A 21,077-nucleotide genomic window follows, 5' to 3' on the forward strand; every position below is an offset into this window, starting at 1 on the left:
GACAATTTTTACACATTGCTTCAGTTATGTTTATTTTTACTCTCAAAATTTACCTTTGGTATTTGTATCTCTTCGGAATCCTAAGAAGGAGTGCCTTGATACTTAAAATATTTACCTTTTAAGTGCCCTCCCATTTAAATACCCCAGATTGTATAAGTACTCCAGAAGCACTTCATAACGAAACTGCCTGAAGTTTACTTTTGATACTGGCATTTCATTTTTCCAGATCTTTGTTTCTGCAGTACTGGCAACTGAACTCAGGGGCCCACACATGCTGGGCAAGTGCTTCATCATTAAGCTATATCTCCAGCCCTTTCTGGAGCTCATTCCAATATGATCTGAAACCTCAGTGATAAGACTGTATAAAGGAAAATGAAAACTCAACACGTTTTTAGGAACTATAGTAACTATAAAACACTGCTCATTTTAAAAAGTTAGTCTCACTAAGCTCCTGAGGCTGGTCTCAAACATGATCCTTCTGCCTCAGCCTCCAAGTTGCTGGGATTGGAGGCCCACGCCACCATGCCCAGCTACTATTTCTTTTTTGACAAAAAATGTGTATATTAATAGTGTGCCACATGATTTTTTTCCTATATTTATTTTTTAGTTGTAGGTGGACACAATACCTTTATTTTATTTTTATGTGGTGCTGAGGATCAAACCCAGTGCCCCATGCATGCCAGGTGAGCACTCTACCTCTCAGCCACAACCTCAGTGCCCACATGATGTTTTAAAATGGCTAAATCAATCTGGGTTAGTTTTTTTTTTTGGGGGGGGGGGTGTACCAGGGATTGAACTCACGGGCGCTCAACCACTGAGCCACATACCCGGCCTTATTTTGTATTTTATTTAGAGACGGGGTCTCACCGAGTTGCTTAGTGCCTCGATTTTGCTGAGGCTGGCTTTGAACTCGCAATCCTCCTGTCTCAGCCTCCTGAGCCGAGAGGATTACAGGTGTATACCATCAAGCCCAGTTTCAATCTGTTTTTTGTTTTGTTTTGTTTTTTTAATACCTTTATTTATTTGTTTATTTTTTTTAAGTGGTGCTGGGGATCAAATCCAGTGCCCCATGCATGCTAGGCAAGAGCTCTACCACTGAGCCACAATCCTGGTCTCTTAATCCGTTTTTAATACATAGATTTGGCCACTCATTCTTCTGAGGTTCAGAGCATGCAGCAACTTGTTTATTATTGTCTTCCAAGAGGCTGTTACTTGACTACGTTTTACTTATCTTAGTGTATTGTAGTCTGCTCACATATCTTCTTTGGAGGTTCCAAATTCCTGTCTCCTCCTGCATACTCAGATTGGTCTAGTCAATGTCGGCTGGAAAAAATAAAAAGAATCTTTTTTTTTTTTTCTCCTGCATTTGCTAAGTTGAACTAACTCAAATTGTGAAAGGTTATCCTTTCTGGCTGCATTTTAAAAAGCTGTGTATGCAGGAGATAAAGGGTAGCATACAGAAGGGAGAAAAACTCAGATGTGGAACACTGAAGATGCTATTTTGAAATCTTGGATACAGCTGGGCTCGAATCCAGCTCCACCCCTAGACTTGCAGTTACCTTGTAAATTGATTTCTGTTTTCACTTGTTAGTTTAGGTTAGGCTTCTGTACTTTCAACCAAGAATTCTACCATAGATCCTGCATAAGTCTCTATTACAAAGTCAATTAAACAAATGTTAGTAAAAGCAATAAAAGAATAAAATGATTATTTCAAGTCTCAGATTTTTTATTTTTAAAGCTATGGTATCTAATTTTTTAAATTACAAGTTAAGCAATATTATAATATTTTACTGATCAATGGTCATTTTTCCAGAATGAGATGTGGGGTGGAAGACTTAGGTGTGATTTTAATGAATGCTGAGTTTCTCCCCTTGATTTTGTTTTTTTTTTTTGTTCCTCAGTATATTTGAGTTATTTTTACTTATTCTGTTGCTTAAGCAATATTTCTATTGCTTAGAAATTTATCTCTGTTTTCAAGAAAATTGCCTAAGGACAAACTGGTTTTAAAAATCAATGTTTCCTACAATTAATTCATGTATTGATAACATCTGTTCACAGCAGAGAGATTCACAAATTTTTTAAAAAAAATATTTCCTATGTGATCTATCATCACTGAGCATCACTGTACTTTCTCTCTTTTTATCTTTACTTATTTTTATGTGGTGCTGAGGATAGAACTCAGTACCTCACACATGCAAGGCAAGTGCTCTACCACTGAGCCACAACCCAGCCCTGATTCACGAATTTTTAAAAATTTTTTTTAGTTATACACGGACACAATATCTTTATTTTGCTTATTTATTTTTATGTGGTGCTGGGATCGAACCCAGGGTCTCACACATGAGAGGTGAGTGCTTTACCGCAGAGCCACAACCCCAGCCCATCACAAATTAAAGAAAAATTTTTTTTAAAGCAGCCACTTTGTTCTCTAAGTTACTTGAAATTCTTTTCCAGACAGATATGGTTGTCTATTTAACACACCTTGTTTTCTATTGAAAAAAAATTTTTTTTTATGTTTAAGCAGCTTTAGTAGGTTTTCTTCAAAAAGAAAACCTCTCAAACCCTAATAAGATGATCAGTTTTTATGGCATATTTCTAAAATAACCAAAACCTTTTTGCAAAAAAAAAAAAAAAAAAAAAAAAATTCAGAATGTTAAAGCAGAGTCCAGATTTCTTAAAAGACTAGAAGCAACCTAAATGCCCTTCTTAGATGCTCAGGTAGATCATGATTAACCTAGAAAATAAAGATTGGCTGTCAAAAAGAATGAGATTATGTATGTGATAGGGAATGATTCCAAGATACATTTTGTGATACATTATTTAATCACAACTATTTGTTGAGCATCTTCTGAACCCTGGGTACTGTTACAAACATGGGGACACAGAAGTTAGGGCGGACAAGGCCTCCAATTCTCGGGCCTACTTGATTTAGTACAGCACATTTCTTCTGTATGTGAGGCTTTGAAAAAGGTGCACTTTTTTAAAAAGGAAAATGGATATATAAGTATACATAATAAGTCTAATAGGAAATATGCCTGTGGGTTTTAAGTTGTCCTATTTATCTAACCTGTTTGCTTCACAAACTTCTGGAAGCACACCTAGGAAAGTTGGAAGGTGACAACTACCCCTTGGAAGGGCTTCTAGAAGGGCCGGCATCTAAGGTGAGAGGGAAGCTCCCTCCTCTTTCCTCCACTGTTTTTTTTTTGTACTGGGGATGGAACCTAGGAGAGCTCTAGCCCTGAGCTACATCCCCAGCCCTGTTTGTGGAGACAGGGTCTGTTGCTGACTGGCCTGGAACTTGTCGTCCTCCTGCCTTGGCCTCCTGGGCCTGTGCCTCCACATCTGGTTTAATACTATTAACTTTAATACTATTAAAGAAGTACCGTTTGATCCCCAGCACTCCAGAACAAGAAAAATGACAAAACTTCCAGCATTTGGGAGGCTGAGACAGGAGGATCACTTCAACTAACTTAGGGATCAGCCTGGGTGGCATAGGGAGACCTGGTGGCAAAAAAAAAAAAAAAAAAAAAAAGACGTGCTGGTAAGAATTTTTTGATATATACTAAGAAAAAGAAAATTAAAATTTGGGCAATGTACCAAATTCGTGAGAAATCTAGAGTATTGGAATAGCTGGTAGGCCTAGCAATACCTGGGAACCATCTGCTAAAGGCAGCAGATCAGGTGTCAGTCTACTGAGGAAGGAGAACAGGACCCAGTAAAGTTGTGTGGCAAACAACACAAGAAGAGGTGAACTCCCACCCAAAACACAGTTCAGAAGCAGAGAGACAGGGCTGGGGATGTAGCTCAGTTGGTAGAGTGCTTGCCTTGCATGCACCAGGGCCTGGGTTCACTCCCCGGCACCACAAACACCCACAAATGTGGAGAGACACCTTGCACTCCAAGAAGATATATTAAAGGTTTGTTACTTACATAACAAGTGAGAGCAGGGAAAAGCAGGATAGTCCCAAGATTGTTCAAAATGGCTTGAGAGAGTAAAGAAAGGATATTGGCTAGGTATTTTTATTTTGGTGGGGGTGGGAGGATTGAGGCTTCCAGTAGGTGGAGAAGGACTTAAAAGATTTGAGCCTCTTGCCAGAGTCAAAGGGGGAAGGCATAGGGGATGAGGATAATAAGCAATCAGGAGTCAAAAAATGGAGTGGGGTGCCATGGTGTGTACCTATGATCCCAGTGACTAGGGAGGCTGAGACAGGAGGATTACAAGTTTGAGAAAAAAAAATGAAGTTGGGCTGGGGATGTAGCTCAGTGATCTATCATCACTGAGCATGCACAAGGCCTTAGGTTTGATCCTGACCACCAAAATAATAACAGTAAAATAAAGACAAAAAATAGATGTATGACATGAGGTCTGATTAATGCAAAATTACTTTTCATTATTCCATTTCTACACAAAGAAGACAGAAGTTGGAGGAAAAAGGAGAAAAAAATTTGAAATTCTACTATCCTATACTTTAAAACTGGTAAGGAGGGATTACAGCACTGATGAGAAAGAGATAGTCAACCAAACAAGGTAAAAAGTTGTCCTAGGCCATTTTGTATTGCTATAACAAAAGACCTGAGACTGGGTACTTTATAAAGAAAAGAGATTGTTTAGCTCACAATTCTGGAGGTCTTAAGAGCACTGGCTTCTGGTAATGGCTTCATGATAGTATCATATGGTAGGAAAGCATGAAAGAAAGAAGGGGGAAGAGACAGGCAGACAGAGAAGGAGAGATCACATGGCTGGAGAGGATAAAAGACAGCATCTTAGAGAGGTACCAGGTTTGTTTATAACAAGCTACACCAATTATTAATCTAGTCCCATAAGAACTAGATCTCCCAAGAGATGAGCATTAAAGCCTTCAGAAGGCCACATCCCCAGTGATCTCATGACCTTCCCCCAGGCCCAGTGTCTTAAAGGTCCCACCCTCTTTCAATACCATTCATTACATGGGGACAGAGCCTCCTGTGGGAGGCCAACCTTACGGGTGACTGAGTTACACTCCCCAGCTGGGTGCTGAGGCGCTCAGTCACAGAAATGGGTGTGTCTTGCTACAGCCCCATGGGTGAAGCTATGCTCACCTGTTCCTTTGTAATATAACCCCTTGCCCTGTTTAGGATAGAGTCTTCCATGGAATTGCCTTGTGTGTGTCCCCTCCTCTTACTGTGCCCTTGAGTGTGGCCTACCCAGGTGTTAGTCAACCCCTTGCCTTATTTGAATAGCTTCTCCTCAGTAAAAGGGGTCAGCGTGTGCTCTTGCTCTCTCTCTCTTTCTGTGGACCCTTAAGGTCAGAGGAGCCGTCACAGCAACCCCAAAGAAAAAGGTATTTGTGTCTCTTGTGACACAAATATTTCTTGCAGCCCAATTAGCCCAGTTTAACTAGAGTGACCCCTGAGCCTTTTAGTTGCGAGAACAGAAACCCGGGAGCCTCCAGCACATGAATCAACTTGGGGGGACAAACTATAGCCAAACCATAGCCAATGTGACAAAGGCATGAGAAAGATGGTAGAATGGGTTTAAAATGCCAGGAAATGTCCAAGATGACTTAAGGAAACACTGGATTTATGGGCAAGGTTGCTAAAATGCCAGAAAGTGGCTATAGAATTAAGTTATAAGGCAAAGATGAGAACTCATGCGAAGTTGTACAAAAGAGACTTTTTGAATTTGTATTAAATGTTTTATTCATATCCATTTTGCTTGGCAAAATACTTGAAGTGATAAGATCAACATGAAGTAGAAAATACAACTTACAAAGAACAAAAAGAAAAAATAAAATCCATTTGAGAAAAGGATATGGAGATCAGATTCAGAAATTCAACAAATAGGGCTGGGGGTGTGGCTCAAGCGGTAGCGCGCTCGCTTGACATGCGCGAGGCGCTGGGTTCGATCCTCAGCACCACATACAAATAAAATAAAGATGTTGTGTCCACCAAAAACTAAAAAATAAATAAATATTTAAAAAAAAAAAGAAATTCAACAAATAGTAGCCTAGGCTCCGGCTCTGAAACAGAGGAGTTGGGTTCAGATGTCAGTTCTGCCTCTTACTCACTGAGCAATTCTGAGTAAATGAGACTTTGCATCTTTAAGCCTTATCTACCTCTCTGCAAATGGGGATCATACCAAGACTAATAGAGTTGTTGTAATGACTAAATGAGATATTATAGATGACCTGCTGAGGATTGGGCCTAGAAGTTCAAACAAAATTGGTATTAATGTATTTATATAAAAAGATTTTGAGATTACTTGGCAAAAAAGGGAGAACTGGGGGCACTCATTTTGGAGCATACATTCCTAAAACAACTCTGCAGGGCAGATACCATTAAACACAGAGATGGCATGTTACTGGTCCAAGGTAGGTATTGGAGTCAGCACCCAAGCATGGGTCCTGTGGCTCTATAACTTCAGTCTATGCCACGCTATTATTTTTAAAGTGGGAGAAGAGGGGAAGAACCATGAATCTTAGAATAAATAGAGATGTGAAAGTCAGCAAATGTGTAGGAGTCAGAAGAATGAAAGCAATGGAGCACGTTTGAGAATAAAAAGGAAAACGAAAACCAGAGGACAGGAAAATCACAGCCATAGGTATACTGTGTTAAAAAATGATGAGGCTGGGGTTGTGGCTCAGCGGTAGAGCGCTCACCTTGCACGGTCCTGGGTGAGATCCTCAATACCACATAAAAATAAAAAAATAAAATAAAGGTATTATGTCCAAGTACCACTAAAAAAATAAATAAATATATTTTTAAAAATTATATGTTTGTGGAAATTTTCTTGGCTAGGTGATGGGGAAAATTGTATGTAAATATGTAAAACATGAAGATTGCTTTTATAGCTAAAACCTGTGGGAAAGAGATATATTAATTTGGCAATATAAAAAGTACTTTATCAATGATAGTATTAGAAATGAGTTATCCTTCAAATGCTTATTGATGGCGTTTTCACTAAGATAGCTTTCATGCCCATAATATTTAACTGTTTTGTTTTTACTGGGGATTGAGCCTAGGGGCGCTTAACCACTGAATCACATCCCCAGCCCTTTTTTAAAATCTTTTTATTTTCAGACAGGGTCTCAATCAGTTGCTTGGGGCCTTGCAAAGTTGCTGAGGTTGACCTTGAACTTTCGATCCTCCTGACTCAGCCTCCCCAGCTACTGGGATCACAAGCATGCACTGCTATGCAGGGCCCAATCCCAGATTTTCAATACCTATGATATTCCATGCATCTCACAGCTTGCTATAGTATCCTCACTTTCTCCATGACATTTAGTTACTGAAAAGCCACACATCAGGCACTGAGGGTCAAGGGAAAGAATGTGAAAAGAGTGATAAAATGAAAAAGGTAATGTGTACCACAGTTCCAGACGAATACAAAGTCCAGTCAAATAGGAAAGCGCAAGGGGACAAGCCCCTGTCCTCTCGTTGGTTCATCTGACTTTTGTGATTGTCTCTGAATAATAACTCAGTCCTCTCTACACTCCTCTGTGGTGTTTCCCTCATACCAACATAGTACAGAGCATGGTCAAACAGCCTCTTTTCTATAGATATTTTACCCAGTTAGAGTTCAAGGACAAAGCTGGAGGCAGGAGGGTAGATAACGAACAGAATCTTTCCACCTGGGCTCTCTGGGTTCCAAAGATTCTGGCTTATTTTTGTAAATTGAATCCAGTGTTATACAGAGTAGATTTGTATTTCCACATTACAATTAAAAAAAGACAAAAAGAAACAAGCTGATCCCCCTCAGGAGACACAATGGTAATCAATTCATTAAGCCAAACATTACACTTGCCTGATTTATATGGTCAGAGTAATGATTTGTAAGACTGGACTTTATCTATAACTTCACAGCAAATATGGGTTATTATCAGCTGAGAAACTCTTTTCCTCCCTCTGCAAAATGAAAAATGAGGTCATTTTGAATTTTACAAAAGAGGGTATTTTCTAGAGGATTTTTTATTTATTTTGCTTACTCTATATCAAAACAACCAATGATTCTCAGAAACTAGTATCAACAAAAGATATGCCATATAACAGAATACTTGTGGGTTACTCTAAACTTTGCTCTTTAGTTTCAAAGCAATAATGCTGACTGGTCACTGTCCTCGAGGGCATGCAACCATGCATTCACACAGGGTCCATGCTCAGAAGAGCCTGTTCTGGCTGGATTTATTGTTCTGCTACTGTCTTGAAATCATTAATGGTTTTGAACAGGCTCTGCAATTTCATTTCGCACTAGGCCCTACAAATTATGTAGCTTGTCCTGAGGGTCATATTTGAGGTCAGATACTACCTTTCTTATAGATCAGTGATATTGACCAGCTCTTTCATAACTTCATGGCAGTGAAAACCATTGGATTTCAAGTTAGGAGGGAAATCAACAATTTTAAAAAATCCCATGTGGTCACTGTTATTTAGATACTTTAGAGGTGTAATCTTTATTTAGTTGTGAACAACTATTCAAGGTAGGTATTATTTTTTCTATTTCCATTTCACCATACAAGATAATTCTCTCTTTCTCTCTCTCTCTCTCTACACACACACACACACACACACACACACACACACACACACGTGTATATTTTTTTTAGAGCTTTATAGTTATACATAGTGGTTGAGTTCATCCTGATAAACTCATACATGCGTGGAAATTGATTTCAGTTCATGATCCCCCTTTTCCCGCCCATGTTCCCACCCCTCTTTCATTCTCCTTCCTCTGCTAGACTTCCTTTCACTTGTCAGCTAATTTATATTTGATTGGTTCTTTATATAATCTTATCCTTCCTTCCCTATTTCCTTTATTTCACTCTATTTCCACATATGAGAGAGAACATTCAACCTTTGAGTTTGGCTAATTTCACTTAGTATGATATTCTCCATTTCCATCCATTTACCAGCAAATGCCATAATTTCATTCTTTTTTTTTTGGCTGATTGAATTCCATGTATGTATACACCACAATTTCTTAATCCATTCATCTGTTGATGGGCATCTGGGTTGATTACATAATTTAGCTCTTGTGAATTGAGCTGCTATAAACATTGAGGTGCCTGTATTGCTGCTGTTTTAGATCTTTTGGGAAAATATGAAGGAACAGGATAGCTGGGTCATGTGGTGGTTTCAACCCTTGATTTTTGAGGAATTTCCATACTGCTACATAGTCTACAGCCCCAACAACAATGTACAACTGTACCTTTTCCCCACAATCTTGCCAGCATTTATTGTTGACTGTATTCTTGATCATTACCATTCTGACTAGAGTGAGATGAAATCTTAATGTAGTTTTGTTTGCATTTCTCTGACTGCTAGAGATGTTGAACATTTTTTTTTCATATATTTGTTGGCTATTTCTCCTTCTCCTCCTCCTCCTCCTTTTTTGGCCATTTCTTCTTTTCCTCCTCCTCTACCTTCTCCACCTCCCTCTCTCCTCCGCTTCTTCTTCTGTTTTTGGGCATTAACCCAGGAGTGCTTAACCACTGAGCCACATCCCCAGTAATTTGAATATAAAACTGATTCCAAATGCTCAAAATATAAATATAAATAATAATATGAAATGGCTTTCTGAAAGACAAAAGCACTTTCTATACAATTTTCTCTGACACTCACTAAAAGAAACAATAACCAAAAAGAGTTGGTTATGACACTAGAAATAGCTATAGCCTCATACAAGCATATGAAGAATATTTTTGGGGCTGGGGTTGTAGCTCAGTTGGTAGAGTGCTTGCCTTGTATGCACAAGGCCCTGGGTTCAATCCCCAGCACCACCAAAAAAATAAAATTTAAAAAAAAAAAGAATATTTGTTAGATACGATAATCTTTGGACCAAACAGTAACACTAATTTCCTCTATCCAGTACAGGTTGCAGAACTTAAACCATTTCAGAAACACGTTACTAAAACCCCTTAATTTGAAGTCACAAAGACTAAGAGTATGACTATGTGGAAAATGGAGCTATTTCCACATTAAAAATGGCTTGTGAATTCAAGGGAATATATTCAGAAACATGAAAATTACCAGTTGCCCTTACCTACTGACAACCCTGACTCCCTAAATACCTCTAGCTGAACAACCAAACAGAGCCTCTGCATTACCAAAATTCCAGCCCAAGTTCCATGTATTATTTACAGCATGACTAGGCAAACAGTGTCAAGAGGAACTCACAGTATTCGAGAGAAAATAATAGAAGTAGAGTCCACTGACTATTTGAATTGTGTGCAGAAAATAAATCCCTATCCAGGGCAATGCAATGAGTGAAAAAATACAAAAAGAGAGAGAAAGTAAAAAGGAAAGATACCATTAAGTATCAGAAGGAAACAGTATTTTTAAAAGAAAAATCACTGTTGAACATTTCAGACAAAAAATACTTAGCTATATTTTAAGAAAAAAATGGAATATGAGACAAAAGTAGTTGATAGAAATTAAAGAAAAATGGACAAAGTTTAAGCAAAAAAGAAGGGAGATTATAGAAGTGAAAACCATATTAGAAATAATACAATATAGACCTGTCAAAGCAGAAAGAATCTGCAACGTGGTTTAGAAAGACCAAGTGTAATAAAGAGGGGAAAGATTACATGCAGTGGGAAAGGAAAAATAAAATTTATTCAAAGAAAAATATTAATCATAGAAGACAGGAATCAATGCATACATTATCTGATGTTCCTGAATAAAAGCAGAATCGATGAAAGAGAAAAAAAAATCAAAGATATGATACAAGAAATAATCCTTGAAATCAAGAAAAGTGTCTCTAAAAGGCTCACTGGTTGGGTGCAGTTGGCACACATCTGTAATCCCCATTGGCTCAAGAGGCTGAAGCAAGAGGATCACTGAGTTCAAAGCCAGCCTCAGCAAAACCAAGGTGCTAAGCAACTCAGTGAGACTCTGTCTCTAAATAAAATGCAAAATAGGGCTAAGGATGTGGCTCAGTGATCGAGTGCCCCTGAGTTCAATCCCTGGCAACCCCCCCCCCCCTCAAAAAAAAGCTCACTGTTTAACAGCCAAAAAAATCAAGAAAAAATATTTGGAGAAGTTATTAATAAAGAATCCAATCATAATCTAGGTTAAGAAATAAGACACCAAGGCTGGTGTGGTGGCCTGTAATCCCAGTGACTCAGAAGGCCAAGGCAAGAGGATCACAAGTTCAAGGCCATCCCAGGTGATCAGAGAGACCCTGTTTCAAAATAAAAAAATAAAAAAGGCCCAGTGAGATGGTGCACACCTATAATCCCAGCAGCTGGGGAGGCTGAGGCAGGAAGATTGAGAGTTCAAGGCCAGCCTCAGCAATAGTGAGGCACTAAGCAACTCAGTGAGACCCTGTCTCTAAATAAAATTCTAAAATAGGGCTGGGGATGTGGCTCAGTGGGCAAGTGCCCCAGAGTTCAATCCCCAGTACCAAAAGGGGGAAAAGAAAAGGGTGGTGGTGGTGGGTAGGAATGTAGCCTAGATGTAGAACGCCACTTAGTTCAATCCCCAGTATCAAAACAACAACAAAAATAATATATGTGGACAGGAAAAAATGCAAAACCAAGAAATCTATATCCAGCTATCATACCATTTACCTATAAAAACAAAAGAAAGAACAATTGCATAATGTAAAGATAATAATATGCTAAGAAAATAAGAGGTGAAGGAAGGGCGAGCTAATGGAAATTCCACCTTTCAAACGGAAAGCCAGGTGCTGTGGTGCATGCCTGTAATCCCTGTGACATGGGGGGCTCAGGCAGGAGGACTGCCTTTTTTGCAAGTTTGAGGCTAGCCTCAGCAACTTAGAAAGACCCTGTCTCAAAATAAAAAATAAAAAGGGCTGAGAACGTAGCTCAGTGATTGAGTGCTCCAGAGTCAAAACAACAACAAAAATAAAATGGAGAGGATTCTCCAGAGTTGCTCAAGTTCTGAAATCATCTCTGGAAAGGTAAATTTGTTCCTGGGTTATTTAAAGTTATAAATGTGACCACCAGTAGAACTAAATACTGACCATATATCTTCCAGACTAGAAGAATAGGGTCAGAGTGAATTAGAAAATGTGAGTACTGAAAAGAATCCAGACAATAACCGAAGCCTTGAGTCTTTATTACATGATGTGTACCATGCTAAGAGTTTTATACAAATAATCTCGATATTCACTAGCATCCCTAGGAATTAATTATCACTGTTATCCAGAGAACTGGATGCAAGAGGGATGTATATGGAGGGCCTAGTGAGTGGTAGAACTGGGATTCAACCACAAGTCTGTGTGACTCCAGAAGATGTGCCATAATAACTTTTACACAGTAAGCCATACTCCCTCCTTGAGACTTTACCATACTTCTTTTTGTCTTTGTTCTTTGCCAGATTAAGTACTATTCTTAGTACTTTTTCACATTAGACTCACATGGGTTAGTTTTTTTTTTTTAATACCAGGGACTGAATTCAGGGGCACTCGACCACTGACCACTGAGCCACACCCCCAGCCCTATTTTATATTTTATTTAGAGACAGGGTCTCACTGAGTTGCTTAGCACCTTGCAGTTGTTGAGGATGGCTTTGAATTCAAGATTCTCCTGTCTCAGCCTCCCAAACCGCTGGGATTCCAGGCGTGCACCACTGTGCCGGGCATAAGTTAGTTTTTACACCCTGTATCTGAACCCCATATGAAGTTAAGTAAATCACAATTACTGAGTGTGGGGTCAGGGCATAATCTGTTATTAAGTTTTGCAGGTGATTCTAATGTTTGGTCAGTGTGACAACCACAAAATTAGACAACAGAGCCAATAGCGCCACAAAGAAACCTCAACACAATACTAAAACTAGATGTTCTAGAAACCATTTTTTTTAATCACAATGAAACAAAACGAGAAATAACAACAAAAATAAAAACAAGCCTAAAAAAATGAGAGTAAACCTGAAACTAAGTAAAACAAAACAAGAAAACAAGAAAAACAAAATGAGACAACCATTTTGGGGGAAATAATCACAAAAGCTTTAGGAATCTACAACTGCAGTTACATAACATCTAGGAAATAGTAACAGAAAATAATACACAACAAAACTGAAAGAACAGAGCAAAAGTTGCCAATGAAATTCAACCCATCTCTCTATTAGAGCAATGTTTTGTCAAGCTTTCATGCATTAAAAAACACTTGTGTGGCTTGTTACAAATTTAGACTCCAGACTATGGTCCTAGAGATTCTGACTCTCCGGGCTTGACTGAGAGACTAAGAATATGGATTTTATTTATTTTTATTTGTTCCTTTTAGATATGCGTGACATATTTTACATACACGACGTATAACATTGTAATTAGGATCCCATTCTTCAATAAAATAACCAACAAGCAAAAACTTTGCAGGAAATAACCTTCATGTTAAGATTTGCCCTGGAATTAGAGTTTATTATTTTCCCAATAGATTGATTTTTAATCTGCAAATAATAGTTACTGATTTTTTTAAAACAGATCAACATACCATGAATTGCATATATTTAAAACGTACAATTTGATGTTTTGACATAAAACCATTACTATCAAGATCATAAACATATCCATGAGCCCCCAAAGTTCCCATGTGTCTTTAAAGTTGCTCCTGCCTATTCTCTTTCCTTCTGCTGCATACCCAATAATACATTTTCTGTCTCTATAAATTACTTTGAATCATCTAGAATTTTCTATCAATGGAATGTATAGCATGTTCCATTTTGGAAGAAAGGGTTCAGCTTCTCTTGCTTAGTGCAGTTATTTTGAGATTATCCATGTCATCACATATCTTGCTTACATGTGCATCTATTGACAGGTATTTAGGTTTTTTCCAGTTTGGAGTTATTACAAAAAAAAAGTTTCTATTAACATTCATGTAAAAATATTTGCACAGAAATATACTTTTAATTCTCTTGGATAAATAGGAGATTAGCTATTTTGTGGTGGGTATATATTTTATTTTTTAAGAAACTAGCAAACTGTTTTCCAATATGACTATGCCATTTTATATTCCCACCAGCCTTAAAAGAGTTCCAGTTCCTGCACATCATGGTACTGGGTACCATCCATCTCTGTGTGTGTGTGTGCACATCCATGCACGCACACACACACACAATAGTATGGATTGAACCCAGGGGTTCTCTGCCTCTGAGCTACATCCCCAGCCTTTTTTTAAACTTTTGAGATAGGATCTCACTAAATTAACTAGATGGCCTCAAATTTGCAATCCTGCCCCAGTCTCCTGAGCAGCTGGGATTGTAGGTGTGCACTGGGGAATGAACCCAGGCACTGAGTTACATCCCTAGTCCATTTTATTTTCAGACAGGGTCTGCCTAATTGCTGAGGATCTCAACAAGTTGCTGAGGCTGGCCTTGAACTTGCAATCATCATGCTTCAGGCCCTTGAGTTGCTGGGATTACAGGTATGTGCCACTGTGCCTGGCTGATGTTGAGTGATTTTAATGTACTTATTTGTCACCTGCATATCTTTTTTAAAAAAGTCATTATTATTTATTATTTATATAGTTTTTTCACTTTTATTATGATTACACTTATACATGATGGGATTTGCTGTTACACATTCATACATGCACACAGTATAAAATATAATTTGACCAATATCACTCCCTAGCACTTCCCCCTGCCTCTCCTCCTCCTACCTCTTGGAATCTTTCGTCTACTGATCTCACTTTGATTTTCATAAGCTCTCCATCCCCCACACTTTTCTTTTCCTTTTTCCTCTGTAGCTTCCACATATCAGAGAACACATAAAATGCATGACCTGATTTTCAAGTTTCATCCATTTTCCTGCAAATGACATAATTTCATTTTAATTTATGGTTGACTAAAAGTCCATTGTGTTTTGTACCCATTCATCCACTGATGGACACTTAGGCTGGTTCCATAGTTTGGTAATTGTGAATTGTGGGTATGTATGTATCACTGTAGTACAATGACTATAATTCTTTAGGATAAATCCCAAGGAGTGGTATAGCTGGGTCATATGGTGGCTCCATGTCTGGTCTTCTGAGGAACCTCCATACTGATTTCCACAGTGGCTGTACTAATTTACAATTTTACCAACAGTGTAAAAGTGCTCCATTTTCTCTACATCCTCTCTAGCATTTATTATTGTTTGTATTCTTTTTGGCTGTCATTCTGACGGGGTGTGAGATGAAATCTAATGTATATTATTTGTAATTCTCTAATTGCTAATGATGTTGAATATTTTTTTCATATATTTGTTGGCCATTTGTTTTTCTTCTTTTGGGGGAAGTGTCTAATTAATCAATTTGCTTATTTATTAACTGGATTATTTAATTTTTTGGTGTTTTTTGAGATCTTTATGTATTCTAGATATTAATCCTCTGTCAGAAGAGTAGCTAGCAAACATTTCCCCCCATTCTGTATTTTTTCTTCACATTCCTAATTTTTTCCTTTGCTGTGCAGAAGCTTTTTAGTTTGATGCCATCCCATTTATTAACTCTTGGCATTAATTCCTGATCTACAGGGTTCCATTAAGAAAGTCATTGCTTATGCCTACATGCTGGAGTGTTGACTGTACATTTTCTTCTAGGAATTGCATTGTTTAGTTTTTGGTCTAATTTCTAGGTCTTGGATTTTTTTTTTTTTAATTGAGGATTAAATCTAGGAGCACCCTATCACCGAACTATATCCCCAGCCACTTTTTTTTTTTTTCCTTTTAGTATTGGCGAGTAAGCCAAGGGGGGCTTAATCACTGAGCCACATCACCAGTTTTTTTTTTTTTTTTTTTTTTTTTTTTTGAGACAGGGCCTCGCTAAATTGGAGAGGCTGGCTTTGAACTTGTGATCCTCCTGCCTCAGCCTCCCAAATTGCTGGGATTATAGGCCTGCATTACCATGCCAAGCCTTTGATCCATTTTGAGATGATTTTTGTGTGGGGTGAATGATGAGGGTTTAGTTTCATTCTTTGACATATAACCATTTTCCCAGCATCATTTGTTAAAAAGGCTGTCAAGGCTGGGGATGTGGCTCAAGCGGTAGCACGCTTGCCTGGCATGCGTGGGGCGCTGGGTTCCATCATCAACACCACATAAAAATAAAATATATTGTGTCCACATAAAACTAAAAAATAAATATTAAAAAAAGGCTGTCAATTCTCCAGTGTGTTTTTGACAACTCTGTCAAGAATCAGGTGACTGTAAATGTGTGGGGTTGTCTTGGTGTCTTCTATTCTGAACCATTTGTTTACATGTCTGTTTTTATGCCAGTACCATGCAATGTTTATTTCTATAGCTCTGTAGTATAATTTGAAGTCAGGTATTGTGATGCCTCCAGCATTGCTTTTTTCATCTGCTTATCTTGTGTGGTGAATTTTCTGTTGAAAAAGTAGGCTACTTTTTAATTATTGAGTTTTTAGAGTACTTCATATATTTTGAATACAAGTCCTTCTTTAGATATATGTTCTGAAATTATTTTCTCCCAGTCTGTGGCTTGTTTTTTCATTCTCTTACATAGTATCTTTCAATGAACAGAAGTTTTTTGTTTGTCTTTATTTAATGGGGTCCAAGTGAACAATTTAAGAATAAGATATGCTTTTGATGTCAGATCTAACAAGTCTGCTTAACCCAAGGTCACAAATTAAATGCTTTCCCCTATATCTTCCCAGAAATTTTATAATTTTGGTTTCTAGATTTTGGTCCATGATCCATTTTGAATTAGTTTTTATGTGTTGCAAAATATGGATCAAAGCTAATTTTTCTTTTTTTGCAAATGGATATTCAGTTGTTCAAGGTGAGAAGACTTTCATTTAGCTATGCAATTATATTGACAATTTTGTTGAAAATTAGTTATTCAGAGGTGTATGTCCATTTCTGAACTCTTGATTCTGTTCCACAGATCTCTTTACACTGACTACTTAATTTTACAATTATTCGTGAAATCTGATATTTTAAGTTATTTTGAGAATTCTAGATCTTTAGAATTTTCTTATGAGTTCTAAAACCAGCCCTTTAACCTCTATAAAAATGCCTGCTAGGATTTTGATGGGGATTGTATTGAATATAGAGGTTAATTTGAGAGAATTGATAATGTTAAGTTTTTGACATATGAGCAAGGTAGATCTACCCACTTACTTAGATCTTTAATTTCTCCCAGTGTTTTGTAGTATTAAGTTTTTCATACTGTTCATTAGGTTTATTCCTAATAATTTTATGTTTTAGATATCACAAATAGCTAACAATATATTTTATTTTCTAGTATGTAGAAATACAACAAATTCCTATTTTTTGTTATGAATTAATTCATGTATATTGTAACCAACTCAATTTTCGGTTCTAGTGGGGTTTTAAGAGATTTAGCCAGATTTCCTACATAAGGGATCATGATTTACAAAAAAAAAAAAAAGATTTTCGTTTTATTTTTTCCTTTTCCAACATGGATGCTTTTTTCTTCTCTATAACACTGCCTTGAATCTTCAATATTAAGAGTGGGCATCTTTGGGTCTTGTTCTAGGTCCTGAGGAAAAACTGTCTAGCTTTTACCATTGAGTATGATGCTAGTTGTAGGATTTTATGCATGGAAATGAGTGCCTGTGAGTTAGTTTGGTGATTTTTTTAAATAGTATGCTCCAGTGTTCATATTATGAATTCAATAAAATAAGTCAGTTAATTACTAATAATTTGGGAGGGAGAAGCAAGTGCTTTCTTATTGATGTAAAAATTTAGAAAAAAATAATGATCTTTTACATGAGAAGCAATAACACCAAAACAGATGCAAATGCCTAGATACATACTTTATTAGAAATACACAGTACAGGTGCGATGGCATATGCCTATAATGGCAGTAGCTCTGGAGGACAAGGCAGGAGGACTGCAAATTCAAAGCCAGCCTCAGCAACTTAGCAAGGCCATAGCAACTTATCAAGACCCTGTCTCAAAAAAAGGGCTAGAGATATAGCTTAGTAGTTGGGTTCAATACCTGGTACAAAATAAATAAATAAATAAAAAGAAAAGAAAAGAAAAAAAAACACACAGTACTTTCATGAAGAATACTATACATTCTGTACAGTATAAGAAATGTGACTAAAAGGAGGCTGAGGCAAGAGGATCACGAGTTCAAAGCCAGCCTCAGCAACAGTGAGGCACTAAGCAACTCAGTGAGACCCTTTCTCTAAAGAAAATACAAAATAGGGCTGGGGATATGCCTCAGTGGTCAAGTGCCCCTGAGTTAAATCCCTGGTGTCCTAAATAAATAATAAAATGTTAATAGGCCAATGTTACCCATTCCAAATTAAAATTTAGTACATGATAAAGAAGAAATTTCAAGCCAGTGGAGAAAAGATTACTTGTTAAATGGGCTGGAGTGGAGGTGTTGGTGGTGATAGAGTGGGTGAGAGGAATTTGATCCCTGCCTCATTCTTACATCAAAATCTGTTATAGATGAAACAAAGATTTAAATGTAAGAACAGAACTACAGAAATACCTAAGAAAACATGAATAAATTATTCATATCACAAAGAAAATGGGAAAAACTTTACTGAAAGCGACATAAACACAAGATTGAAAAAAATCTGTCTAGAACACAATGAAAAGCAAAATGAAATAAACACAAAACCCTATAAACCAAGTCAAAAGATAAAATGGGGATGATGTTTACAATTTTTATCATGAGTAAATGACACGTGTGCAAACACACACCTACACATATACACATCTCCTTTGTTGCCTACTACACAGTGTTATATTTTAGGTGATATCATGTAGATCACCTAAAAATCAACATTAAAAAGTAGAAAATAATGCACATAGAATATGAAAAGGAAATTTTTTAAAAATACAAATGATGGAGAAACACAAATACAGGCTCAACTTCATCATAAAAAGTTTGAATTAAAGCAAAAATAAAATACTGTTGTCCTTGGTATCTACAGAGGTCCCCACAGAAACCAAAATCCATGGACATTCAAGTCCCTTATAAAATGGTATAATGTTTGCTTCTAACCTACACACTTCCTCCTGTATAATTTAAATCATCTCTAGATTACTTACACTGTATCTGCTATGTAAATAGTTGTTACATTGTATTGTTTAGGGAACAATGACACGAAAAAAGCTTGTGCCTGTTGAGAACAGGCATAGTTTTTTTTTTTTCCCCCGCAAAATGTTTTTGATCATTGATTGCTTGAATCCTCAGATACATAACCCATAGATATGCAGGGACAAGTTTTAAAATCAACGTTTTTACTTGTGTATTACAGTTTTACATAATTGTGGGGCTGATTTTGACATATTCACCAATTGTTTTGCCTATCAGTTATGAAAATTAAACATTTGTAATATCCAATATGGGAAGCATATTTTTTTTCGCAATAAGACTGCAGTACTATAACAGGAAACTAATAATAAAGTCACTAAACAAAAATATTCATTTCTCTTCTACTTAATACTGCTGGTATAAATAAATGGTCCAGGTCAATTTGGAAAGTTTTCCATGTAAGAATGTTGCCCTGGACCTTGTGACTCAGCTCCCCAGTCCTTCACAGGTTCTGTGATCTGCATCATGCAGTCCCCTGAGGGTGGGCCTGGCATACTCTCTGAGAGCTTCTGAGATTTTTGTTTCACTGTGTCTATAGGCCCTTTTAGTTGACATTTAGTCTTGCCTCCAATTGATGTAGTCACATCATTCCGTCCCAGGCTAGTCTTAAGTCATGCCAGCAAAAGACAGATATTTCTTGAATGAACAAGGCTGCTTCACCCATGGGTTTGCTTATCCTCTCTCCTGGCAGTATATGGAAGGCAGTGGTGTTAGCTTAAGAGAAGACACTGTTGGAAAATATGTTGCTCTTCATTTATGCTATAAAATTCCAAACGGCAAATTTAATGTGACTAGAAAATGAATTATGATTCATATTTTCCTGCATCCTCCAGGTAAGATTTGCATTTATTCTCATCATCAATGAAGCACAGTAACAATCTTTGACAGAGCCATTGGAAGTCAGTGGATGATGCACTGTTAGGAGTAATAATATAACCGGCACTAAATAAATGGTACTAGGGGACTGCATAGGTAAGATAACTTACAATGTTTCAATACAAACAAATTCCCAAGAGCTATGGCATTTAAATTAGTAACAGTGTTGCCTCTTTTTTTTCTCAGGATGGGATATATTAGCCAGGAAGGATGCATTTGCAATAAAGAAGAGATGATTTCTGGACCAGAACAGGAAAATACGGTGTACTTATGAACAATAAGCAAATATATAAGTACTTCTCTACTTGTTATTCAACATTTTCACCAATAAATCACTATACAGAGGCCAACGAATTCTGTAATACATTTAAAAATTAAACTGCTTACTTTGTAATCAGAAAGGGGTTTTTGGTTTGCCTTTTTAAGACAAGGAGGAATTACACCTAAGTTTTACAGTAACTGTGTCTACTGTAATACATTTAAAAATTAAATTGCTTACTTGTAATCAGAAAGGGGTTTTTGGTTTGCTTTTTAAAGACTTCTTGGAAGATGTTTCAATTCAAACTATACCAGGGGTGTGGCTCAGTGGTGGAGCATGTGCTCAGCACGCACATAGCCCTGGCTCATGATCACAAAGCTAAAATAGTAAAATCAAATTCTCTCAAGTGTAAAGTCTATGCTTTTTTCTCTTAAATTTTTGGGGTGGCTCAATGGTAGCATGCTTGCCTATGCTGCACAACGTATTGGGCCCTGGATTCCATTCTTAAATGCTATGTGGTGGTGGGGATTTTAAGCCAGGAATGGTGATGGCACGTAAAAGGCTGAAACAGGCAGATCTCAGTCCAGGAGCTGGACATCATCCTGGACAACATGAAATCTCATTTCAAGATGATGATGATAATTTAAAAGATACTAAGGTGAATATCTTGGAAAATAACTCTCCCTGTTCTTCAGTTACTTAGTCCCTTTTCCTAGAGGCTGCCACTGTTAGTTTCTTCACATTCCTAAAGAGATAGAAAACCCAGCTCTATATGTGTATTTAATCATGAAAGGGAGCTGGGTGTGATGGCACATGCCTGTAATCTGAGTGGTAGAGTGCCTGTGGGTTCAATCCCCAGTGCCACAAACAAAATAAAACACATACACAGACAGACAGACACACACACATACACACACATACGAGAGTTC

At 37.4% G+C, this 21,077-nt stretch overlaps 1 non-coding gene across 1 annotated transcript; it reads left to right on the top strand.

Moving 5' to 3' along the window:
• Positions 1 to 9,685: 9,685 nt before the first annotated feature.
• Trnat-ugu (transfer RNA threonine (anticodon UGU)) lies at positions 9,686 to 9,758 on the top strand. Its single transcript has one exon. It is a non-coding gene; the product is annotated as a tRNA-Thr (tRNA).
• Positions 9,759 to 21,077: the final 11,319 nt, after the last annotated feature.

Source organism: Marmota monax, unplaced genomic scaffold (assembly GCF_021218885.2).
Source record: "Marmota monax isolate L192 unplaced genomic scaffold, Marmota_monax_Labrador192_F-V1.1 WCK01_AAM20220418_F8-fsc00059, whole genome shotgun sequence".
Classification (NCBI taxonomy): Eukaryota; Metazoa; Chordata; class Mammalia; order Rodentia; family Sciuridae; genus Marmota; species Marmota monax.